At 54.6% G+C, this 24780-nt stretch overlaps 1 long non-coding RNA gene and 1 other non-coding gene across 2 annotated transcripts in view; both read left to right on the top strand.

Annotated features, from left to right (window-relative positions):
* The first annotated feature begins 22759 nt into the window (after positions 1-22759).
* The window catches only part of LOC141576970 (uncharacterized), a 3699-nt gene continuing 1678 nt past the window's right edge, over positions 22760-24780 (top strand). The window contains exons 1-2 of the long non-coding RNA XR_012505406.1: positions 22760-22917; positions 24119-24469. This is a non-coding gene — a long non-coding RNA (uncharacterized LOC141576970). The remainder of the gene's footprint in view (positions 22918-24118; positions 24470-24780) is intronic.
* On the top strand, positions 24296-24404 carry LOC141576972 (U6 spliceosomal RNA). Its single transcript, XR_012505408.1, has one exon. It is a non-coding gene; the product is annotated as a U6 spliceosomal RNA (small nuclear RNA).

Raw genomic sequence — 24780 nt, 5'->3', positions numbered from 1 at the left:
CCCGGCAGCCCGTACTGGGAGGGACTCGGGGAAGACTCTCGAAGGGCTCCTAGGAGATCTCGGGTGCTGCAGACAGAAGACGGAACCTCCCCACACTCAGAATTCCGGAACACGGCTGACTGTGTGGGGGAGGTTCGGGGCCGCACTCCACGCAGCTTCCTGGTGTCACAGGTGTTCCCTCGCAAGGGGAAGTCCGCTAATTACCTCCCCTGTCCATGGGGAGGCGTAGATGCTACCTGCGTTTCCAGCACAACCCCCGCATTTCCCCGGCAGCCCGCACTGGGAGGGTCTCGGGGAAGACTCTCGAAGGGCTCCTAGGAGATCCTGGGTGCTGCAGACAGAAGACGGAACCTCCTCACATTCAGAATTCCGGAACACGGCTGACTGTGTGGGGGAGGTCCGGGGCAGGCCTCCACGCAGCTTCCTGGTGTCACAGGTGTTCCCTCGCAAGGGGAAGTCCGCTACTTACCTCCCCTGTCCATGGGGAGGCACTAGATGCTACCTGCGTTTCCAGCCCAACCCCCGCATTTCCCCGGCAGCCCGTACTGGGAGGGACTCGGGGAAGACTCTCGAAGGGCTCCTAGGAGATCTCGGGTGCTGCAGACAGAAGACGGAACCTCCCCACACTCAGAATTCCGGAACACGGCTGACTGTGTGGGGGAGGTCCGGGGCCGCCCTCCACGCAGCTTCCTGGTGTCACAGGTGTTCCCTCGCAAGGGGAAGTCCGCTAATTACCTCCCCTGTCCATGGGGAGGCACTAGATGCTACCTGCGTTTCCAGCCCAACCCCCGCATTTCCCCGGCAGCCCGCACTGGGAGGGACTCCGGGAAGACTCTCGAAGTGCTCCTAGGAGATCCCGGGTGCTGCAGACAGAAGACAGAACCTCCTCACATTCAGAATTTCGGAACACGGCTGACTGTGTGGGGGAGGTTCGGGGCCGCCCTCCACACAGCTTCCTGGTGTCACAGGTGTTCCCTCGCAAGGGGAAGTTCGCTACTTACCTCCCCTGTCCATGCGGAGGCGTAGATGCTACCTGCGTTTCCAGCCCAACCCCCGCATTTCCCCGGCAGCCCGTACTGGGAGGGACTCGGGGAAGACTCTCGAAGGGCTCCTAGGAGATCTCGGGTGCTGCAGACAGAAGACGGAACCTCCCCACACTCAGAATTCCGGAACACGGCTGACTGTGTGGGGGAGGTTCGGGGCCGCCCTCCACGCAGCTTCCTGGTGTCACAGGTGTTCCCTCGCAAGGGGAAGTCCGCTAATTACCTCCCCTGTCCATGGGGAGGCACTAGATGCTACCTGCGTTTCCAGCCCAACCCCCGCATTTCCCCGGCAGCCCGTACTGGGAGGGACTCGGGGAAGACTCTCGAAGGGCTCCTAGGAGATCTCGGGTGCTGCAGACAGAAGACGGAACCTCCCCACACTCAGAATTCCGGAACACGGCTGACTGTGTGGGGGAGGTCCGGGGCCGCCCTCCACGCAGCTTCCTGGTGTCACAGGTGTTCCCTCGCAAGGGGAAGTCCGCTAATTACCTCCCCTGTCCATGGGGAGGCAGTAGATTCTACCTGCGTTTCCAGCCCAACCCCCGCATTTCCCCGGCAGCCCGTACTGGGAGGGACTCGGGGAAGACTCTCGAAGGGCTCCTAGGAGATCTCGGGTGCTGCAGACAGAAGACGGAACCTCCCCACACTCAGAATTCCGGAACACGGCTGACTGTGTGGGGGAGGTTCGGGGCCGCACTCCACGCAGCTTCCTGGTGTCACAGGTGTTCCCTCGCAAGGGGAAGTCCGCTAATTACCTCCCCTGTCCATGGGGAGGCACTAGATGCTACCTGCGTTTCCAGCCCAACCCCCGCATTTCCCCGGCAGCCCGTACTGGGAGGGACTCGGGGAAGACTCTCGAAGGGCTCCTAGGAGATCTCGGGTGCTGCAGACAGAAGACGGAACCTCCCCACACTCAGAATTCCGGAACACGGCTTACTCTGTGGGTGAGATTCGGGGCCGCACTCCACGCAGCTTCCTGGTGTCACAGGTGTTCCCTCGCAAGGGGAAGTCCGCTAATTACCTCCCCTGTCCATGGGGAGGCGTAGATGCTACCTGCGTTTCCAGCCCAACTCCCGCATTTCCCCAGCAGCCCGCACTGGGAGGGACTCGGGGAAGACTCTCGAAGGGCTCCTAGGAGATCCTGGGTGCTGCAGACAGAAGACGGAACCTCCTCACATTCAGAATTCCGGAACACGGCTGACTGTGTGGGGGAGGTCCGGGGCAGCCCTCCACGCAGCTTCCTGGTGTCACAGGTGTTCCCTCGCAAGGGGAAGTCCGCTACTTACCTCCGCTGCCCATGGGGAGGCACTAGATGCTACCTGCGTTTCCAGCCCAACCCCCGCATTTCCCCGGCAGCCCGTACTGGGAGGGACTCGGGGAAGACTCTCGAAGGGCTCCTAGGAGATCTCGGGTGCTGCAGACAGAAGACGGAACCTCCCCACACTCAGAATTCCGGAACAACGGTGACTGTGTATGTGAGGTTCAGGGCCGCCCTTCACGAAGCTTCCTGGTGTCACAGGTGTTCCCTTGCAAGGGGACGTCCGCTAATTACCTCCCCTGTCCATGGGGAGGCGTAGATGCTACCTGCGTTTCCAGCCCAACCCCCGCATTTCCCCGGCAGCCCGTACTGGGAGGGACTCGGGGAAGACTCTCGAAGGGCTCCTAGGAGATCTCGGGTGCTGCAGACAGAAGACGGAACCTCCCCACACTCAGAATTCCGGAACACGGCTGACTGTGTGGGGGAGGTTCGGGGCCGCCCTCCACGCAGCTTCCTGGTGTCACAGGTGTTCCCTCGCAAGGGGAAGTCCGCTAATTACCTCCCCTGTCCATGCGGAGGCGTAGATGCTACCTGCGTTTCCAGCCCAACCCCCGCATTTCCCCGGCAGCCCGTACTGGGAGGGACTCGGGGAAGACTCTCGAAGTGCTCCTAGGAGATCCCGGGTGCTGCAGACAGAAGACAGAACCTCCTCACATTCAGAATTCCGGAACACGGCTGACTGTGTGGGGGAGGTTCGGGTCCGCCCTCCACACAGCTTCCTGGTGTACAGTTGTTCTCTTTTATGGGGAATCCGCTAATTCCTCCTATTTCTATGGTTCTGCACTTGCGCAGTCTGTGGTTTTTGCCCCATGCCTGGGCTCCCCGTGGTCTTTGCTGCATTGTCACCTGGTCCATGTTGGCCTGTCTGTGCCCGACTCGCTCAGGCAATGCGACCGTAGCGTCGTCACGTGTCGGGATATGACAGTTCAACTCCCACATGCTAAAACGCCCGCTTGCTTGCTTATTTGCAGCTTCAAACCCGGATAGGACCTGCAGCTGGCTTAGTAAGGGAAACGAGCTCTGGTGCATCACATGGGACTTCGGACAGTGTGGACAGGTTAAAGGACGGTTGAGAGTGGACAGGACAAATGAGGTAGCGGCCCACAGCCTGCCCACCCTCGAACGTGCGACACTGCCTGGAATCTTTTAAGCTGGAATGGTGGGCCATTGAGCCACCGCCATGCGCCCCATGACAGAAACCCTGACACTAATCGCCCGCTGGTTTGTGACATGTGTTCTCACCGCCACAGGCCCTCTGGCAAAATGGCGGTCCCATGTCACCCAAGGCACCGACTTGCCCTCTCCTGAGCACCTCGCTTCACCCTCACTTTGGCTCATGGACACCATCTCCCGACACCGCTAGGACTCTGAACGGCCCACTGCAATTCTCTCCCACCGCACAGGCCGTCGCTGCCCTGCCCCAACATGCACACAATCATTTGTGCAGTTCAGAAGCACCTCATCTCCCCCCATCATGTCTGACGATGCTTCAACTACGTCTGCCTCCAGGGGAGTGGCAGCACCCACAGGTGGTGAGGCCACGTTCTGGTCCCAGGACGGGGGTCGGTTGGGGAAATCCTCAGAGCGGGTGGCCATCCTTCCAGGCATGGTAGGGCCGGCGGCGCCGAAGAGGGGCCACTCGTGAGCAAGAGCGACAGACACAGGGGTGGGGTTGTGAACGGGCACCAACTGAGGTATGGAGAAATCTCGAGACACATTCGGGCCGCCAGGGAAACCACCACAGGATCCCACAACCCCCACATGGCGGTGCTGACACACGATGCCCAGGACCCCGGCTGGCCTCAGCCAACACATGGTGGTCCCTCCCACATCCAGGCCCCACCACCAGGACTCTTGTTTAGCAGCCCAAACCCCATTCCTGAGGGTAACACTTTCCGCTCACTCATCTGTCTGTCTCGTCTGTACAGCCACCACCAACATCCAGCTTCGTATGGATCAACCCCAGGACTCGCAGCCCATGGAAATGCTCCCGAGTGAGGCGGCCTGACCCGTGGCCCACGCACCGCCACCGGTGGCTGCAGCTCGGGACCGGAAAAGGTGGGGTGGCTCCTCGCAGCGGGGAGACAGGTGGGCGAAGTAAGGGTGGAACGATTTCTCCCTCCCCCCATGGCACGCGCCGGGGAGGCCAAGCCCGCGCACACGCGCGCACGCGATCGCACGGCCCCGCGCCAGACGCCGGGCCCGGCCCGGCGGAACACTCCCCCGACTCGGAGGGGGGAGGCGCGGGTCACAGCAGGCCAAGAACAGCACTCGGCACCTCCGCGGGGCCAGCGCAGCCCACACGCCAAAGCGACGGAGCCATGCCCACACGCCGCGGCAGTCGCTCCCCGTGGAGAGTGACTGCACGCTCTGGATGGAGGAGCAGCGGCTGGGGGGTCCGGTGCCCCCAAGGCTCCCCTCTCAGATCGCTAGAGAAGGCTTTCTCACCGAGGGCGCATCGCCCCCCACCCAGCGTGCCCCGTTCAGGCCTACGGAAGCCCGCCGACGTGTACGCCAGCGCTCGGCTGGGCAGGAGGGGTCTGCGGTAGGGGTAAGCAGCGGGCCAAGAAGCGAGCGTTCGCGGTCGGGACCGGGGAGAGCCCGTGCGTGCCACCTCGCGAGGAGACGCACCCAAGACCGCGTGGGGACGGGACAGACGCCCGCCCCCCACCGGCACATCACCCGGCCCCACCACGATTGCTCCCACGCCCGGGCGCGAACCCCGCTGAGGGGGACCCACCCGGCGTGCGCCCGGCCACGTCAGTCCCCCCCCGGTACAGGGTGAGGACTGACGTTCAGGAGGCGGCCCCGGCCCCACCGAGGGTGGGGAGCGGACACGCCTCGCTTACCGTCTCGACCCCTCGCCCACGCCTCAAGAGAGGCGCTCGGGAGACACGACCACCGCAGGGGTTACCCGAGAGGACTCGCTGGGGACGGGAAGCGATGCCGCCGCTCGGCCTCGGGCACCTGAGGGACAACCTGGAGCGCTCCAGGGGCACCGCAGAGGACCAAGGCGAGACACGCTCACACCCCGACGAGGGGGCACGTGGCGTGGCGGCGGGGCAGCCCTCCCCCGCCGCGGGGGAGGGCCGCTCGCGAGACAGGACGCCGAGCAGGCGAGGAGGCGAGAGTGTCTGCCGCGTCACAAGACCCCGGCCCCGCCGACACCACAAGGCACGGGAGACCGAGGTCGGGCCGGAGTCCGCACCCCTGCCTTCCCCCTGCCACCCACGGGTGGCAGAGGAGAGGCGAGGGGCCCGCAGGCAGAACGAGAAGAGAAGCCACGTTCGCCATGAACGTCCCCGTCCCTCGTCTGGCGCGGCTTAGGCCCGGCCCGGGGGAGCATGACTTCACCACATCGGTCAGGTGAGTGAGTGAGTGAGCGAGCGAGCGAGCCATGTGGGGCAGGGAGGCCCCAGAGGGGAGGGCCCGGCGAGGACAACCACCAGAGGCACCTGCTTCAGCCTCGCCAGGCGCCACCCACTCCTCAGTCCTCTCCGAGGAGAGCGGCCAACGACCCCAGGCGGGGAATGCCTGACACGCGGCACGGAGCCTACGGGGGTGGGGTCGTGCCGGCCACCACCGGGTGCCTGCGGCGGGGAGCGCACGGGGTAAAAGACCCACGCCGCCACCTCACCCCACCGCCCTCGGGCCACCAGAGACCGGAGGTGGCACCACTGGCCACGTCAGCTGGACGCACACACGAGAGCCGGCGCGCAGGCCCGGGCGGGCGGCTCAAGTGTCAGAAGCGGAGTCGGCTACCAGGCCAGGGCTCACGCAGAGAGAAGCCCAGAGCCCCGCACGCGTCCGGAGACCCAACACTCAGTGACTGACACCGAGGAAGATCGTGTCAGCACCTATCTGCTGGCAGAAAATGCCCAACACGACAGGAAAAATGACAGCGCCCAGAAACGGGGCGGGTCCACGATTTGCAGGGGGGGACCCCGGGACCTCGGTCCGGCCACCTGCCCCCAGCCCTACCCCCATAAATGGCAGCCCCGAAGCTCTCGGGGGCCATCTGATCGACCGGGGTGGGGGGGGTTGGTAGGGGGAGGGGGAGGGGGATTAGGAGGAGGCTTAGGAGGAGGAGTGGGAATGGGAATGGGAATGGGAATGGGAATGGGAATGGGAATGGGAATGGGAATGGGAATGGAAAGGGACGAGAGGGAGACGGGATCAGGCCGGGGACGCCCTGCCCTTTTCTCGCCCGCGTGGCCGGGGACTCGGGGAGATGCCACAGAGGCGCCTCCGACGAGAGGGCCCCCCACGAGGGACCGCTCCCGAGCACCGGGCCCCGGGCCGGGGAAAGCCTGCCTCCCCCATATCCCTCGCAGGAAGCCCCCGTGCCGGTCCCCGAGTCCGGATGAAGTCTCGGTCCCTCCAACGCCACCGGAACCCACGCGGGCAGGCTTACGGGCCGGGGGGCACCCCCTCCCAGGCCTCCCGCGCCAACAGGGGCCGGCCCAGCCACGTCTCCGGATCCATCGGGACTCAGAAAACATTTCATCCAAGGAGGCGCCTCCGACGACCGGGAACCCCAGCGCGCCCGTCCACGGCCTCACCGCACTGGGCCCGGGCCGCTCCTCGCCTCAGGAGCAGTCGTCCAAGGGACGCAGACGAGGGCCTGACCACCTAGCCGCCGGCGGCCCGGGCGCGGGACACTCTCTCCCTTTCCCCCGCGGCGGCAAGGCGCAGGCCGTGTCCGATCGGCTCGGGTCGGTCTCCGCGGCTGGAGGGGCACAGGCGGATGCTGGTCGACCAGGCCAGGCCACACGGCTTCCCCCGGCACACGAGATCCCGGGAGCGCGGCGACAGTCACCCCCTCATCATCCTGCGAGTCCAATCTGCGCCGAGAGCAGGAAGCGCCCGCGGCTCAGCGCCGCGGGGAATGTCACCGCCGGTGTCGCCAGCCTCCCCGAAGTCTGCCTCGGGCACCGCCGCCGAGCCCCATCCCTTGCCGAGGTCGCCGACGCTCGGGAGAAGAGGGACGATCTCAGAGCGGCAGCCAGATGGCGCCCGACAACCGTCACCAACGTCCCCGGAACCGATCCCGACCGCCGCCGGCCGCCCAAACGCCCGAGCTCGTCCCGGACTGAGGCGCCGGGCGGCCCCGTGGCGTCCGCCTCGGAGCCCGCTCACCCTCGTCACGGCACGGCACGGCACGGCACGGCACGGCACGACACGAGGCGACACGACGCGACGCGGCGCGACGCGACCCCGGCAAAAGATCAGGGCGGGGAGGACGGAGGGAGCCGAGGTTTGGCAAGACACGGCCGGCCGGGCGGCTGCCGCGAAGGGGACGCGCTCCCCACGCGATTCCCCGGGCGGGGGAGATCACACGGACACGCCGGCGGGGCCGGGGCCGACGCCGCGGGTGGCCCAGAGCGACCAGGACGAGATCCCGGGTTCCCGGGTGGGAGGTTGGGAAGGGGAGGAGGGGAAGAAGGAGGGAAGGCGGGGGCTGGCAAACCGAAACCAGGCGAGCGCTCAGAGAACAACGCAGGATTCGGCTTTGGAGTCCGTCCTCTCGAATGCAGGAGGTCTTTCGAAAGCAGGCAGGCAAAGCCCAGAAGCTAGAAAATAAAGGATGAAGACCGCGAACCCCATCGAAGCGGAAAGAAAAATCGATCTCGGCACAGATCGCGACAAAGCCCAAAGACAACAAACGGGCGCCTGGGGAAAACGCACTCGCGGTCGGTCGTGAGAACACGGACGTCAGCACGGCTGACCACAACCGCAGGAAGGAGGAGGGAAAACAAAAAAATGCGGGCGGGGGTTCGGGGGGCGAGTCGATAGCCACCCGCTCGGTAAATCGAGGTTCAGTGCATCTACACAGAGCAACACTGTGCATGCGCATCCGCGTGTCTGGGTGTGCGTGTGTGTGTCGGTGTGTGTGTTTGACACAGTCAACGTGGACAAGGAAACTGTAGCCCCATCCGAAAAAAAAAAAAAAAAGAAAGAAAAGAAAGAAAGGAAAGAAAGAAAGGAAAGAAAGGAAAGAAAGAAAGGAAAGAAAGGAAAGAAAGAAAGGAAAGAAAGGAAAAAGGAAGGAAGAAAGGAAGGAAGGAAGGAAGAAAGGAAGAAAGGAAGGAAGAAAGGAAGGAAGAAAGAAAGGAAGAAAGGAAGAAAGAAAGGAAGAAAGGAAGAAAGGAAGGAAGGAAGGAAGGAAGGAAGGAAGGAAGGAAGGAAGAAAGAAAGAAAGAAAGAAAGAAAGAAAGAAAGAAAGAAAGAAAGAAAGAAAGAAAGAAAGAAAGAAAGAAAGAAAGAAAGAAAGGAAACATGAAAACAAACGACAAAACCCACCACCAAAGGGAAATCAAGTTGTAGAACTACTCTGGGGTTTAAAAACAAAAACAAAAACACCGTAGAAAAAGCACAACCGCAGCCCATCAGGGGTTCCTCTCCTCAACAGTCCAAGAACTCGGTCAACTCCACCTCCTAGAAGCCAGAAAACCAGGGATGAAACACGTGCAGGAGACCCAAACGGACGTTTTCAGTTTAAAAGGAAAAAAAAAAATTATTTTTTTCCTCCCCCAAATGGGGGAGGGGGCGAGGGGGAGGATGGAGCGTAGAACTCAGCGGCAGAGTGCCTGCCCAGCACGCGCGAGGTCCAGGGTTCGATCTTCAGGACTTCCGTTCAAGTCAATAAGGAAGTCGGTAAGTCAGGCAATCACTAAGTCAGGCAACAAACCAGCAAAAGAAACGAATTACCTCCCCTCCCCGAATAAACAAACAACCACCGAAAGCAACAACAGCAGCAAGAACCAAAAAAAAAAAGGCCTAAATAAATAAATAAATGTAAGTAAGTAAATAAATAAATAAATAAGTAAACAAACGAACACAATTTAAAAAAGGGGAAAACGCACACATTTCCGTTTCCAAGAGATATCCGGACAGGCCCAGAACCTGGAATCTCGACAGCAAGTTCCAAAAACAAGCAGAAAGTGCCTGCTCCTGACGGAACACGTGATAGAGACCACCGTTCGAGATGGGGCCGGGTGGGCGGGCTGGCAGGCGGACACAGAGCTCTCGACTCATACCTGACAGACTCCGCTCTCCGACGGAAGACAGAAGGCAACACGGAACAGGGGTTGGTGGTGGGGGCGAGGGGGAGAGGGCGAAACGGAGGTGGAGGAAAGCCATTAGGGAAAACAGGACAGAAGTCCCTCAAAACATTCCACAGAAAACTCCTGGAAGACCCGGCAGTTCCACTACGGGCCCGCGGATGGACGAATGGACAGTGCCACGTGGTCTGGAGAGACCTACACCTAGAGGGGATGATGTTAACTAAGTGACTTAAGTTCGAGAGGGATGTTGTCACTTCGAGGCAGAATCCCCAAGACAATACGCAGGAACACATGCAAGGAAGCTGAAACAGGCTCATGGATACCAAGAAGGAACAATGAGTGCAATGGGTGAGGGAGAGGAAAAAGTACAAGCTTCCAGTTAACTCCAATTAATAAATACACAAATTACGGGAGGTCATGGACAGCAGGGCGAGTAGAGTCAATCCATACTATTGTCATGACGCTGTCCGGTGACTGATCCGTAACCAGACTCATCACGGTGATCATCGTGGAACATGGAAGAATCCCGAATCGCTATGTTGGACACGTGAAAACGGACATCCCCTTGTCAGGTCAATTATGAGAGACAGTAGGAGAGAGAGAGACAGAGAGAGAGAGAGAGAGAGAGAGGGAAAATTCTCACTGTCTTACCGGAAAAAAAAAAAAAAAAAAAAAGAGTTCAGTGAGATAAAGAGTGGATGTAGGTGAGGGCAATAGGTGGAGGAGATGAAAACCACGACGGCGACACATGTGCGGCATCCCACACGGTGGCAGTGCAGTGTGATCCTATGCATGCTCAGCCGTCTCCTAGCCACCTCCAAGTTGACATCCAGGGTCATCCTTTTAGGTTTCGTGGCTGCACTTTCGTCTGTCTCGGGCAATACTCTCCCTTGATTTTCCATGGGGGAAGGGAGGTGGGGTGGCCGGGCGGGCCACACCACGACACACCGCGTCGCGCGTGACCTGGAAAACAGATACACACCCGCCCACCACCCACGGGCTCCGAAATCGGTCACTGGTCACGACGCACACTTCGTCGGTCCCTTACGGAGCGATGGCGGACCAAACAGGCAGCGGCCAACTTTGTCGTGCACACAATGACGGTTCGTCCCTCGTGGAAACAAACTGATGACGAGACAGCGTGGTCAGGGGGCGGGTGTCCTTTCAGGAAGACAGAGTCATTGAAAGTCCCGCACACGGGAACTGTGCCAAGGGAGATCTCCATCACCCTACCCAACCCTGATCCAAATTCTCGTTCGGGCAGCTAAGGGTCAAGGTCAAAGTTTCTTTCTTCCCGGGGCAGGGGTCCTTTTGGGCCTCGATGGTTGTTCAACTGGAGAGATCACCCTTGGGCTGCATATACACTTCGGGGTGGTCCATAGGGTTCCACGACAGTCCCGCCACCAGGCAGGTGGTTCCACCTGATGAAACCGGTCTGGTCTTTCGTTCCAGGAAGACAAAGGTCCGTGGCTGAAGCCAACGAGAAACCCAGGGTGTGAGTCCGGAGCGCCACCAGTCAGGAAGATGTCTAGGCGTCGGGCTCGAAGAGGCTCGGGTGGCCTGAAAAACGCATGCGGGTTCAGGTCCACTTTCTGAGTGGCCTCCACAGCAACGGGCAGGAGGAGGGTCTCGAGAGGGGACACGGCAGTGACCTCTCTCCAGCGGATGTCCAGCTGCTCAGCCCGGCTCGGCGGGGCTTCAGGGAAAGGGCGGCTTTGGTTCTCGAGGATGCCAAGTCCAAAGCGGGAGAACCATGGGCAACGGGAGTCGGAAGAGCGTTGGCCAACCATCGGAGAAAACTCGAAGCACGCGTGACGTGGCCCAGCGTATCACTGGAAGGCGGGGCGGGGCGGGGAGGGGGAGGGTGGCGGGAAGCACGCAAAGATGATGACACAGAACCGCATTCTCATCTCTATCACGCTGTACGAGAGTTTCCACTGAGACATGCTCCCCTTCCCCTGGTATCTCCAAGGACACGCATTTCTACCAAAAAATCACCCCATTCAGACTTGTCGGCTGGCCAGATCAGCATACTTCCACGAAATTCGGCCTGAAGAGGGACAGACGTCCACGAAGCATAGCCATCGCCCCTAGAGGCTCTCGGACACCCGCTCTGCTGGAACGTTTCCTAAGGACGGCAGACGAAGACGGTCTCCACATGCTTTCCAGGAGACGTTCCTCAGAACGAGACAGTGACTGTTCCGAAGCCCGAATCGGTCACAGCAAATGTTCACGAGGAAATCACGGTGAACCATCTGGGACACCAGTCTTTCCCAACCGGTCCACGTAGGGACACGATTTGGTCCTAGCCAGAAACAGACACTTTCTCCTCACAGCATCCTTTTATTTTAATTTAATTTAATTTATTTTATTTTATTTTATTTTATTTTATTTTATTCTGTTTCATTTTGTTTTGTTTTATTGTATTGTATTGTATTGTATTGTATTGTATTGTATTGTATTGTATTGTATTGTATTGTATTGTATTGTATTGTATGTTTACATATGTACGTATGTAAGTAAGTATGTATGTATTCCGGTCTGTCTGTCTGTCTGTAGGTCCATCCATCCTCCGAAGGTATACCAGTCATGTCGGCCAACACACTGACAGATCTCGAGTCTTTTCTGTCAGAAAGATATTAAAGCACGTCCCCTTCGACTCATGGAGCCAGGAACGAACGCTTCCGTATCTCATCTTCTTTGGAAACGATCTAAACATTCCAGGGACGTCGCCAGATGCTTCAGTTGCAAGGGACCAAAAACTACGTGGAGGAGGCACCAATTTTTCAGAGATGGACCGCCTCCCCCCCACACACACACACTACCCCCTCGGACTGCTTGGGGTGTGAACACTTCCTGAGACTTGAGACCGAGCCAACCATCGCTCCCAGACTTTTTTTTTTTTTTTTTTTTTTTTCCTGGCTGACACGTTTCATGACAGAGATAACCCACAGGAACTTAATGGATTCGGGGTAAACCTAGGGAGGCGAAAAGTTTCACCTCGAATGCTGCTCGTCACAATCAAGACATGGCTCTTTTCACGAGACCGATCCCTTGACATTTGCTTTTCTGGATGAAAGGATCTGTCCTAGATCATGTCAACCTGAAGGAAAACATTTGGGTTCCTTCCTGTTCGCATTCCCTGCCTGCATGTTCCCTTGAAAACCAGTTCCATAGAGCTCTTTCATGAATGAACTCTGGCAAGTGTATGTGGAGGAAGAAACATGCCAGGCCTTCAAGCCGGGGACATACACAAGTGCCTACATGCATACATGCATACATGGGACCGGGCCCTTTCCAGATCCTTGGACGGCAGTACCATAGAAATGAGGATGGCTTCCACAAGACTCTCAGGCAAGCCAAGATCTTTTGCGAAAGCGATAGCTTGTGCACAAAGGAGAAGGTGGCATGAGGGGAGAGGGAGGGGGAGTGCCAGCTCCCTGAGCAGCAGGGGCCATGCTTTTCTACCTAAAGGAAGGGCTTTGTCTCAGGATCACTGATCACTTCCACAAATCATCCGATATCTTGGATCGGCCGCAGGCGGCTCCAGGGTGAAGAGCCATCGCCCCAGGCTCTGTGGGGAATAGAGAAGACTTCCGTGAGGGGAAAGAAACGCATGAGAATTTTCTGCAAGAAAGCTCAGGAACAGATAATGTAAACACGGAGAGTTGAGCTTCCTGTCTCGTGACAACTAGGTCTACTGGGTCATGTCACAGAGAGCAAGCGAATCCTTTATTCCCCTGAGCCTTTTTCTTTTTCTTTCTCTATCTTTCTTTGTTCTTTGTTCCCTTTAGAGTGTGTGTGTGTGTGTGTGTGTATGTGTGTGTGTCTGTGTCTGTGTGTGTGTGTGTGTGTGTGTGTGTGTCTGTGTGTGTCTCTGAAACTCAGGTACTGCCCTGTCTCATACAGACGAGACCAGCAGATCGACATGACCAGAGATTTTGTAGCTTTCATTTAAAAACTATAGGTCACTCACGAGTCGGGTAGGACGGGTGCTGTGTCCAGCGCAGCTCGGGACCGTGTCTGAGGACGGGCGACGCAAGAATTAAGAAACAAAGAGACCAAGTAAAGAGCGAAAATGGGACCAGGGGACTCAAGGTCTCGTGGATCTAGAGTGCCAAAAGCCTGGTCGACATCCTGTTTATTGGGAGTATACGGCTCAGGGAAAAAAAAAAAAAGAAATGCGATCAAAGAGGTGGGGCTTTAGATATTTCATGCCAGAAGCACGAAGTTCTGCTTGCTGGCTAACTGATTCATTTCAGGCCTATCCCTTCCAGGAACAATCACCCTCCTCGGGGGATGCAAAATTTCTAAGTGTATCCTGTGATTGCCTCTGGGACATCTCGAGATAGCAAATATTTCCCCGGGGTTAAACCACATGCTTTCCTGCCAGAACCAAGTTCTGTTAATGGATGATCTGGCTTCCCATGACCGTCCATTGTTTTACCCTAAGGAAATATCTGCCATCTGTTGCGCCCTCACGGTCAATCTCAGGATTGCCCCTCACACAATTTCTTGAGCATCATACATGTTATAGGTCATCGACTGTGTAAAACATGAAAACAAAGCAGGCGTGTGCATTTTTAAGCAAGTAAGTGTGAATGTAAGATTTTACGCTCATGGAAATGCTGGTGCAGCTTGGTTTCTAGTTGCTGGTTCTCCAGCAGCTTGTTTCCCAGCAGACGCGTAGGACACTAGAGAACCCACTCACTCAGAAAGAACCGATGGGACGGGTAAGGTTTTTCGGCTCGGAGGGTGAAAGCTTTTAAACTCTGTGTGGAAAAAAGACGTTTCAGGTGTATATTTCTCCTTAAGAAGGCTGTGAATTAGAGTTTCGATGAGGGAGACCACGCAGCAGTGTGTACGTTTAAAAAGGCCTCCGCGTGCCCCTCCCCACCCTTTTTTGTTTGTTTGTTTCTTCCATTCGGTTTCAGGTTCTACCTGATTCAGCCCCCTGGCCTCAGTCTCAGGCCACTGTGGGCTATGCAGACAGACGTTTCTGACGTTGTCAAGATGGACAAGATAAGGAGGGTTCCCCCCAGAGAACTGGGCCGCTGCTTCTATGAGATCAAAAAGCTGACCTACTCATCCAGTTCTATGTTTAGAAATTTGCTCCTTTCTGGGAAAGCGTAGAGCTCTGCGGTAGAGTGCGTGCTCAGCATGCACAAGGCCTTGGGCTCAGTCCCCAGTACCACCACTGAAAACGTATAATAAATCTAAATAATTAATTGAAACGTAGATAAAGACACCTAATGACCCGTCCCCCCTCCAAAAAGATAAAAACTTCTTGTTAAAAAATTTTATTTTATTTTATTTTTTTATTTTTTTAGTTAAAAAGGCAGGAGGAGGACGAGGACGAGGACGAGGAGGACGAGGATGAGGAGGAGAAATTAGCTTCTTTCCAACAAGGAGATTTCCAGGTCAAATGGAGAGCCAAATATTTCTATGTTCTAAAACTTCAGCTTTCCACGTATCCTGGCGTCAAAACGTCGGCACGGGTAAAGATTGTTCATCATTCTGTGACTATGCACTTCCTGCATTTTGGAGTGTTCATCTGTCCTTTCTCTTAGGAATAGATGATCATCAGAAATAGCAGTTCTGTTGATTAAACCCCCTTTTAACATATCGTTGTTTCCTGGTCACTAAAGTTACCTAATAATCACTTCACAGTCTATGGAAGTCAAATCATTGTGCTGTACACCTGAAACTGATAGAGGGCTGTATGTCAAACCTATGTCAATAAAACTGAAAAAAGAAAAGAAGAAGAAGAAAAGAAAAGTCTGCTTGCTCGGGGCATCCGGTAAAGGCCCTCTTTCTGAGCGCACAAGTCAACCTCGGGCCGATTCACCCTGTCCCTGAAGAAGGGCAAAAATCCTCCACTCTATCTCCCGTTAGGTCCTGGACACTAGCCAGAGTTCCTCCTCCCTCAACCCCCACCCCGTTCCTGCGTCACACTGTGTGGGCTCAGGCACACAACCTATCGCTTTCCTTTAGCGTGTGGAATGAATATCGCCCGAAGGGAATTTCCTTTGTTGTCGTTTAAATAAACTGACGTGTTAATAAGTGCTCTGGAGGGACACATTCCCTTTGACCTGATCAGCCATAGTGACATCCCATGACCCAGGAGTGTACAATATCATGGATTGGAAAGGATCTTAGAATTCAGAAATCATGGTGACGTGGGTCTGATGACCTAGCTGGCTCCATACAAACCAAGAGATGAAGGTGCCCAACATTTTCACTCGATGCTGCCTAAGTTCTTGACAGTCACTTTAAAAAAGGAAAAGGAAAATTTGCATGGCACGCTTAGTTTTGAGAATGCTATCTGACTGCATGGTGGAACGCAAGGAAAAGCCGTGACGCTCGCCCACGGTATCGAGAGAAACGCAGAACCGTGTTTCTGGTAGCTTTCTTCACCGCTGCGCAAAGGCGGGAGCGACCGCTACCTCACGCAGAGGAGGAGAGGACGGGTTTCTCGGCCCCGTCACGCAATGCCAGGCAGAAGAAGCCTTCTCCGATGAGACAGAAGCGTGTCAAAGCGCATCCCTGCGTCGAAGGCTTCGGTTTCCCGGGGAAGGGGGTCGAGCCGAGGGACCCAGGCCCCCACGTCAGTCAGTCTTTCACTGGATTCACTGGCCTCGCTGTTACTCCTCAGCGATGGCCCCTCAGATTGCTCTCGTGTGTCTTTACCTTCTGGCTTTAGGAAGGACTTTAAACTTCGGCTGAGGGGCGGGACACCCAGAAGGGTTCTTTCAGTTCACCCCAGCTTAGGTATTGCCATATCCAGCACGTTGGTTTTCATCCCATCGTGGACCTACCTACCGGAGAGTTTCGCTGCTTAAAAGTCCCCTGTGCTCCACCTATTCATCAACAACCCCCCGCCACAACACACACACACCCACACCCACACCCACACCCACACCCACACCCACACACCCACACACACACACACCCACACAGACAACCTTCACCACCACCACCCCCGACCCCACTCATCTTTTCACCCTCTCTGGGGCTTTTGCCCTTTTGAGAATGAATGTCATCCAGAGCCGGTACCCTACAGGATGCCACCTTTTCAGATTGGCTTCTTTCAGGGAGTCAGGGGCACGCAGAAACGGCCCCGCCTGTCTCCCACAGGTCTCTCGGCTCCACGGGTCCCTGGTTTCCTTTTTAGAGCCAAATCACATGCTGTGGCACGGACCTAGCCCGGGCGACGTGTCCCTTCACCTCTTGAAGGACGCGTCTGTCCCGGTCGCCTCCACGGTTCCGGCAGTGATGAAGCAAGCCCCTCCACACCCCACCCCCACCCCCACCCCGCCCACCGTCCAGGTCCGTCCGCGTTCAGGTGTCCGCGTGGACGGAGCCCCGAGGGCTAGGCCTCAGGGTGAGAGTGGTATGGCGGGTGGCAGGTGGCGCACTGAAGGGTCCCAAATCCGGAGGATGCCGGCAAGGAAGGTCGCCAGGTCAAAACCTTCCTTCCCTCCCTCCGTCTCCTTAGGGTGGATGGCTGGGCCCGTGAATTCAGAGAGGACACGAGACACATGCTGTGAGCCGAGATTTCCAAGCCAGGAGACCTGGTGGAGGGTAAAGAAACGAGTTGATTGGGGGGGCGGGGGCGATGGGGGGGGGCTCTTAGGACTGCAGCCCAGGAGACACAGATGCAAGAAAGAAGCACTGGAAGTGTGTGTCATCAGACTACCCCACGGGGCAAGTGGAGAAGGGGAAATGAAAGAAAACACACCACAAGAGCAAGGCGGGAACTTTGAAACGACCAGGCTGCGGCTAGCAGCTGCTGGCAGATTTGTTTTTGAAACCGGTTGGTGGTGCCCTTGAGCTTGATACAGTTCTGACCACTCATGCCCCCCCTCCCCCCATTGATGCCGGTGTCGGGACCCAGGGGAGGCCACCCCAAACATGTATGTGCCTCCGTGGCACACGGATGGGTTAGAAATGAGAGTGACCGAAGAAGCCGAGGGGCCAGCAGACGCAAGAGGGACCCTCAGACTCTTCTTTCTGTCTCCCTGAAAGCGGGAAATCGATCACTTCCGTGGAGGGTGCCCTCCCTGCATCTGGACTTAGGAAAACACCCTGATCACCCACTGAGAGCCTTCAGGCCCCGGAAGCCTAGAGAAACCAACCAACCTCGTGACTTCTTTCAGGGGCTTCCCCCCCTCCCCAAAACCCAAACTCCGTCTCGATTCTTCACGGACGGGTCACCCAAAACCAAAGGCTCTCAGCCCGGCCCATTTCGCACAAAGGGCTGATTTCTTGTCCTAAAACGGAGAAAAGCTGCCTGCTTCGGGGACATGAGTGCTTGAATGAAAGACAGTAGGTTCCCTGTCGCTCCTGCTCAACGATCCGTCTGGGGTCCATTTTTGGATCAGTCCAGCCCAGAGAACTCAAGATGTGTAGAGGGAGGGGACAACGTCCCCCTCCCTGAAACAGGACTATGTCTGCAACAAAGTTCCTCCCACTGGCCGTCCAGCTCCATTTTGGATGACTGAATCCTGGTTCACCTCATTTGGGTGTTTTGTTTTTGTTTCTGTTTCTGTTTTTGTTTTTGTTTTTGATTAATAGACTTTATTTCCTAGAGCAGTTTCAGGCTCACAGCAGAATTGAGCAGAAAATACAGAGAGTTCTCACATAGCCCTCCCCACCCACACATATATCCTCCACTCCCCTCAACATCTCTCATCAGTGTGGCCTATTTGGTAAAACTGATGATCCGACATGGACACGTTATTATCCATCAAAGTCCATAGTTTACAGGACGGTTCACTCTTGAGGTTGTACGTTCTATGGGTTTTGACAAATGTACAATGACATGCAGCCACCACTATGGTATCCTACAGAATAATTTCATCGCCTTAAAAATCCCTCACGCTGCATCTGTTCATTCCTCCTTCCCTCCCTCTCCCCAAACCCCTGGATACCATGATCTTTTGATTGTTTCTAGAGCTTTGCCTTTTCCAGGATGTCATTTGGTTGGAATTGTACAGTTGGTAACAATTTTCAGACCGGTTTCTTTGATTTAGTAAGATGTCTTTTAAGTTTCTTCCATGTCTTTCACGGCTTGATAGCTAATTTCCTTGTCTTTCGTTCTTTTTTATTTATTTTTTTAAAATGTTTTTACTGCACATATATTTTTAATTTACATATATGTACTGTTCATTGTTTCCAGGAAGGTTTAGAGCTTTAGCTTTTTAAACTTACATACTTATCAAAGGAATAAAGCCAACCACAAAAGAAGAATGAATTCAAAAAGATACACACACCCTGCTATTAGCAGCAACATCATTTATGATTGCCAAGATACGGAAGCATCCTAAGTGCACATCAATATTTGAATAGATAAAGAAGAGGGGACACACACACACACACACACACACACACACACACACATACACACACGTAATGGAATACAATTCACCCATGAGAAAGAAGGATATTTTGCCATTTGTGGCCCTTCCTTTCCTTTTTTTTTTCCCCCCTCCACTTTAAAAACCAGAATTTTATAACTGGGATAAACACTTCCATTGAGTCAAAAACAGTAAAATGCCTAGAAATAAACTTAATCGAGGAGGTTATCTATACTCCAGAATCTGAAATGACACAAAGAAATGGAAAGATGCCTTGTGCTCTTGCATTGGAAGAATCAATACTATCAACATGGCCACACAATCCAAAGCAATCCGCAGGTTCCATGCAACCCCTGTCAAAATACTCACGACATTCCTCACAGAACTAGAACAAACAATTTCAAAATTTTTAAGGAACAACGGAAGACCCTAAACAGGCAAAGCAATCTTTCGAAGGTCTCCTCTCCCTCCCTCCCTCCCTCCCTCCCTCTCTCTCTCTCTCTCTTTCTCTCTCTCTCTCTCTCTCTCTCCCTCCCCCCCCTCTCTCCCCCTCTCTCTCTCCCTCTCTCCCCCCCTCCCTTTCTCTGTCATCTTTTTGTTCTCTTTTCTTAGGATTTGATGACTTGAGACCATCCTTTATCATTCCTTGTAAAGCCGGCTTGATGGTGCTGAAATCTTGTAGCTTTTGTTTATCTGTGAAGCTTTTGATTTCTCCCTCAAATCTGAACGAGAGCCTTGCTGAATAGAGTATTCTTACCTGTCAGTTTTTCCCTTTCATCACTTTAAGTATGTTGTGCCACCCACTTCTGGCCTGTAGAGTTTCTGCTGAAAAATCAGCTGATAACCTTACGGGAGTTCCCTTGTATGTTATTTGTTGCTTTTCTCTCGTTCATTTTAATATTTTCTCCTTATCCTTAATTTTGGTCAATTTGATGACGATGTGCCTCGGTGTGTTCCCGTATGGTACTCTCTGCACTTCCACCTCATTTGGTTATTTAAAGGATCTTCAGTCTGTTCAATTCATAGGAGAGAACTTCCACGTGTATTTCTTCTCAGTTTTATGAAACAAAGAAGGACCCAGGAAACTGGCAAAACATAAATGCTTTTCTATTGGGTTGAGCAAAGACAGGCCCTGGCCGGGGACGGGGGGGGGTGCTGGAGGGTCGGGGGGGCGGTGTAGAGAAGGATATAGATCATTGTTAGATTGCCTGCTTAGCATGCATGATGCCCTGGGTTCAATCCCCAGAACCACCATTAAAATAAATAAATAACCTAATCAAACCCATCCCCCTCCTCCCCCCCCCAAAAAAAAGAAGGAGAAAAGAGTGAGAGACAGAGACAGAGACAGACCATCGGGAAAAGTAGCTGCACTAATACTTCCAAGAAACAGGACAACATAAAGATAATGGAAGAAATGCTGGATAGTGAACAGCCACGGGTGGTTGGCACAGACCCATAGCTTCTGGACTCGCTAAAAAAAAAAAAAAAAAGAATATGAGAATCATATGGATCAGGAGATTGGGTCTGAATTTTGTGCCGTTTGACTTGTGCCAGTTACAAAGGTCATGCACAAGGAAGATGACTGGCTACTTTATTGTCTGAAATGAGACACTTGAAAGTGAATGGAGGTGCTATACAATCGTGCCTGGACTGGGATTTTTCTAAGGGAGCCCAAATCCTTTACAATATATATCATGTTTTCAAAAATGAATATCATTCCTGGACAACATTTAAGCAATTATTTTCTGTGTTATCAGTAAACATTTTTAAAAAATCAGTAAGAAAGGAAGAGGGAGAGAGAAAGAGAGAGAACAGGAGTAACTATACGCGCGCGTGCGTGCATGCATGTGTGTGTGTGTGTGTGTGTGTGCGCGCGTGTGCGCGCACGTGTGTTGAGGTGGGGGCCTAAAAGAGGGTGAGGATTCTTTTCATCGAGGTCTGTTTGTACAGAATTCTCTCCTTCTCCGCTTTACACTGTGAAGGAAAAGCCCAGCTGGGATAACAAGCTAAGTCGCAAATCTAAGTGTAACAAGTGTCGGATTACTGATCTGAGTTCTGCTGGGCTAACTCGTAAATCTAAATTAATAAGTGCCGGTTTGCTGATTCCCTGTTCATATTTTGCTAGCCAGCTGGATTTTCAAAGAGACATATCTGGCCTTGAAATGTTGGTTTGCTGCCTCACTGCCTCTACTTTCGTGATAATGATGTTGCTAAAGCTATTGCGTGCCTATTGGCCGAATACCCCAAGCTGGTACTTAACCCTATAAAACCTCACGTGCACGTCTTGGAGGTGCTCAAGGCTTAGGAGCAGAAGCCCCTCTGAGCCCGCCGGCGTAATAAATCTGAGTACTCCAACCCTCCGAGTGGTGCTTGTTTCTTGGCCGGCCTGTCATTTCCATAACAGCACCGTTGACAATAAGAACGTCACTCTCGTTCCGGCATAAAGAAGACATCTGGGGAGGGTGGGGTGGGGGGTGGGGTGTAGATCTATGTTATGTCCTGATTCCAGGAAGGAAAGGGGCAAGGGTCAGCGTGCCCTTCTTTCTGGGGTATCTGTCTGTTCGCTTTTGGTGTTCGGCTGGTTTGGTTATTTCAGCTTTCTGTTTGGTTCCTTTCACAGATCCAGTGGCTCAAAACAGCATTCTGATTTTCTTTTCTCCTGGGGTTTGGTTTTTGATAGGTAGAGGGACAGGGCCCACGCAGGGGTGGGGGTGGGGGGTCACTGTGCCGGAGAAAGGGAGGCGGCTGTGGTGAAATCATCGAGCAGAGGGGATTTCTACGAGAGGGACTCTCCGAAGTGAATGGGGTCCAAGGAGATCAGCAGGGTTTCTGTGTGCTCGTTTGGTTTTGTTCGTGCGTGTGTTTGTTTTTTCTGGACGAGGCCAAAGAACTCTTCAGGTGGAGGTGTGTGTCCAAAGGGTCTGACAGGATGGGAGGATGCGGGGCGAGTCAGTCCATGTGCCCAGAAAGAGAGAGAATCTGTCATAGCTGAGACTCAGGCCTTTTTCAGACCTAGGCCCAGAGAGCAGTTCGGCTCCGAGCATTCACGGAGAAGTTCGCCGCCACCTCAGTCCTGTCCCCCACCCCCGCCCTCCCCCACGCCTCAGCCCCCAGTGAAGGAGGAATCATGAAGTGGCCGCACTTAGGCTAAGCCAATTTTTGGCTTTATGCTTACTGCTTGCTTTTAGAACGATCAGCAAACTCGACTGACCAGACACCGCTCCCAGCTCCAGGCCCACTGTTAAAAACAGCTAAAGTTGTCGATTCTAACTGTTTGATTTGACCTTCCTCTGATCGTTCAACTTGACAATCATGTTTGGCGTCTGAGTCTTTCCCCAGGAAGGGAGTCACGGGAGGATAAGCTCAGGAGAACGACCAGCCCCCTCCCACCCCCCACCCCCCACCCCGAGTTCCTCCGTGGCGCTGGTGCCGCCGGGTGAGTCTGACCAGATAAAGAAGGTCACGGGCTGATGACCTACTAGACCACCAGGAGGTCCCATGTTATCAGACACTCATCCAGATTTAGGAGGAAGTTTCATCAGAGACCCTTGTTGATCATGAGCACCTTTTGTGCTCCCGCCTGTTGTGATTCCCTTTCATGCTCCAACCTGTTCGTCCACAGAAGCATGAAACCCCAACCCCAAGACGGGTTCACAGTTTGGAGGGCACTAGCCTGCTGTGAGTCCCCTTTGCCCAGCAAAGCAATCAAGCTGCCTCTTTTCTTCTAAACTCTAAGACCCTGTCTCTGGGTTATTTGGCTCGTCAGGGACGGGGTGGGGGAGGGCGATCTTTCGGCAACACCCGCAGAAGTTTCCCTGAGTGGCAGGAACCAGCGTGGCCCTCAGGCCTCAGCCCCGCAGGCAGGCAGGCAGGCAGGCAGGCAGGCAGGCAGGCAGGCAGAGTTGGAGCGACCGTTGGTCCCGCCCCCGCCCGCGCACCACCCCCCCCCCGCCCCCGCCGCTGCTTCCGCCGCCGCCGCCGCCGCCACCGCCGCCTCCCAGGCCTTCTCCACCGATCGGTCCCAAATCGACTGACTGTCTCCTGGAAGCGGGGGCGGGGACGTCAGGAGGATCCATTCGGCAGGGCCTCGTTCAATCGCTTCATTCAAATGCAGAAAGCTCTGTGCTCAGGTCAGAGCCTTTGACTTGGCCTCCGGCTCCTCTCTGTTGAACGGCTTTTGTTCTTTGGTTTCAATTTCCCCACCCTTAGGCCACCCCGTCCCAACTGCACGGAGGGAGGCGGGAGGGAGGGGGAGAATCTCGCCTGGTCTCAGGCCAAAGGAGTCCCCTCCTTTTCCTAATCTGGGTAAACCCCACTACACCGTTTGAGAATCATGGAAGGGCATGGAAGCAGACCTCTGACTTGATAGATTCCTCTGGGATGGGAGACTTTAAAAAAACAAAATTCTTTTTCCCCTGCTTCCAGGGAGGCAGAAAGGAGGGCCAGAGTGTTCCTCTTGCCTCGGGCAGTTCTTTGTTTGTTTCTTTCTTTCTTTTGTTAAATCATTTTTTTTTTCCTTTTTTTCTTCCAGTTTTATTGAGACAGAGTTGACATACAGCAGTGTATACTTTGGGGGGGGCGGGCGGGGAGAGGAATTCGATTTTATGTATTTATTTTTGACCGGAGGTACTGGGGATTAAACCCAGGACCTTGTGCTTGCTTGCTAAGCACACAGTCTACCACTGACCTATACCCTCCCCCTTGGCCAGTTGTGAAGTCCCTTTCATTCAGCATAGTCCATCGGGCACATTTTGGGGCAGCCTACTCTGGACCCCAACATTTCCCTATTCTGTAACTTCCCTGGAAGTTTTACACATTAAAAGCTGGGCTGTTGACTGTGCATGTGCGTCCATGCGTGTGTGCGTGCGTGCGTGTGGTGTGGGGGCAGGAGGGAGGGAATAGTTTCCTAGAGGGCCTGCGTTTCATGGACCCAGTTTCTTAGTTCTGAGAACAGGTCTGTTCAAGGAAACAGTTGTAGTATCTCGTCTCAGGAGGCGGTGGTGTCGATGGGCTTCTGAAGCTAGGCCTAGGGAGCAAGCAGTCAGGTATCGCCTAAGAGGCACTTGTGTGGAAAACCAAAGTACAGCACAAAGGTTAATCATTGGAGCAGATGAGAAACCAGATTCAGGGCCGGGAGTAGGGGGTCAGTCTGGTAGGAGATTTCCACACATCGGGGTCATCGAAACGGCTCGAGCAGTTTGAAATGCCTCTGATGATGTCCTGGGGTGTTCGGCTCAACTCTCTGAGCGGCTCCTCCAAAAACAGGCCCTAGGATGGTTTCCACAGGAGCTGTTGTGGCCATTTCTCTGACGTTTACCTCCCGTTGTCCAGCTTCAGTCTGCAGGGCTTCAGGAGACGGAGCATTTTAGTACTCAATGATGCCAAGACAAAAGGGTGAGAGAAAATGGGAAACGTTCGTGGAGATGGTCCTAGGCAGATAGTGGAGGCAACTAGAAGACCTTCAGTCTCTGGGCCGGCTTTCAGGTTGAGACAAAAACCCTAAGGCAAGCGCTTGCTGCCACAGCACATCGACTAACACGGGAACCATCCAGAGAAGATCAGCACGGCCCCTGAACGTGGACGACACACGCACATACGTGAAGCGTTCCGTAGCTTTAGTGATGTCAGTCACCCAGAGGAAGACAGATATCCTATGCCATCACTTCTAGGTGGGATCTGAAAGTAAGTCAAGACACCCATCCATACATAAATAACTCCATTTTAAAAAGACTCCAAGGAACCTATTTACAAACCAGAAACAGACTGGACTCGCAGACATGGAAAAGAAACCGATGGTTAACACAGGGGACAGGGTAGGGTGGAGGAACGGGGGAGGGCAGAGGGATAAATCAGGAGTTTGGGATTAGCAGATATAAACCACCCTATACAAACTAGGTACACAAGTAGGTCCTACTGTCTAGCACAGGGAACTATGTTCAATAGCTTGTAATAACCTATCCTGAAAAAGTATACGTGTGTGTGTGTGTGTGTGT

The sequence above is a fragment of the Camelus bactrianus genome, unplaced genomic scaffold (assembly GCF_048773025.1).
Source record: "Camelus bactrianus isolate YW-2024 breed Bactrian camel unplaced genomic scaffold, ASM4877302v1 HiC_scaffold_53, whole genome shotgun sequence".
Classification (NCBI taxonomy): Eukaryota; Metazoa; Chordata; class Mammalia; order Artiodactyla; family Camelidae; genus Camelus; species Camelus bactrianus.
This window is presented reverse-complemented; position numbering and strand designations above follow the sequence as displayed.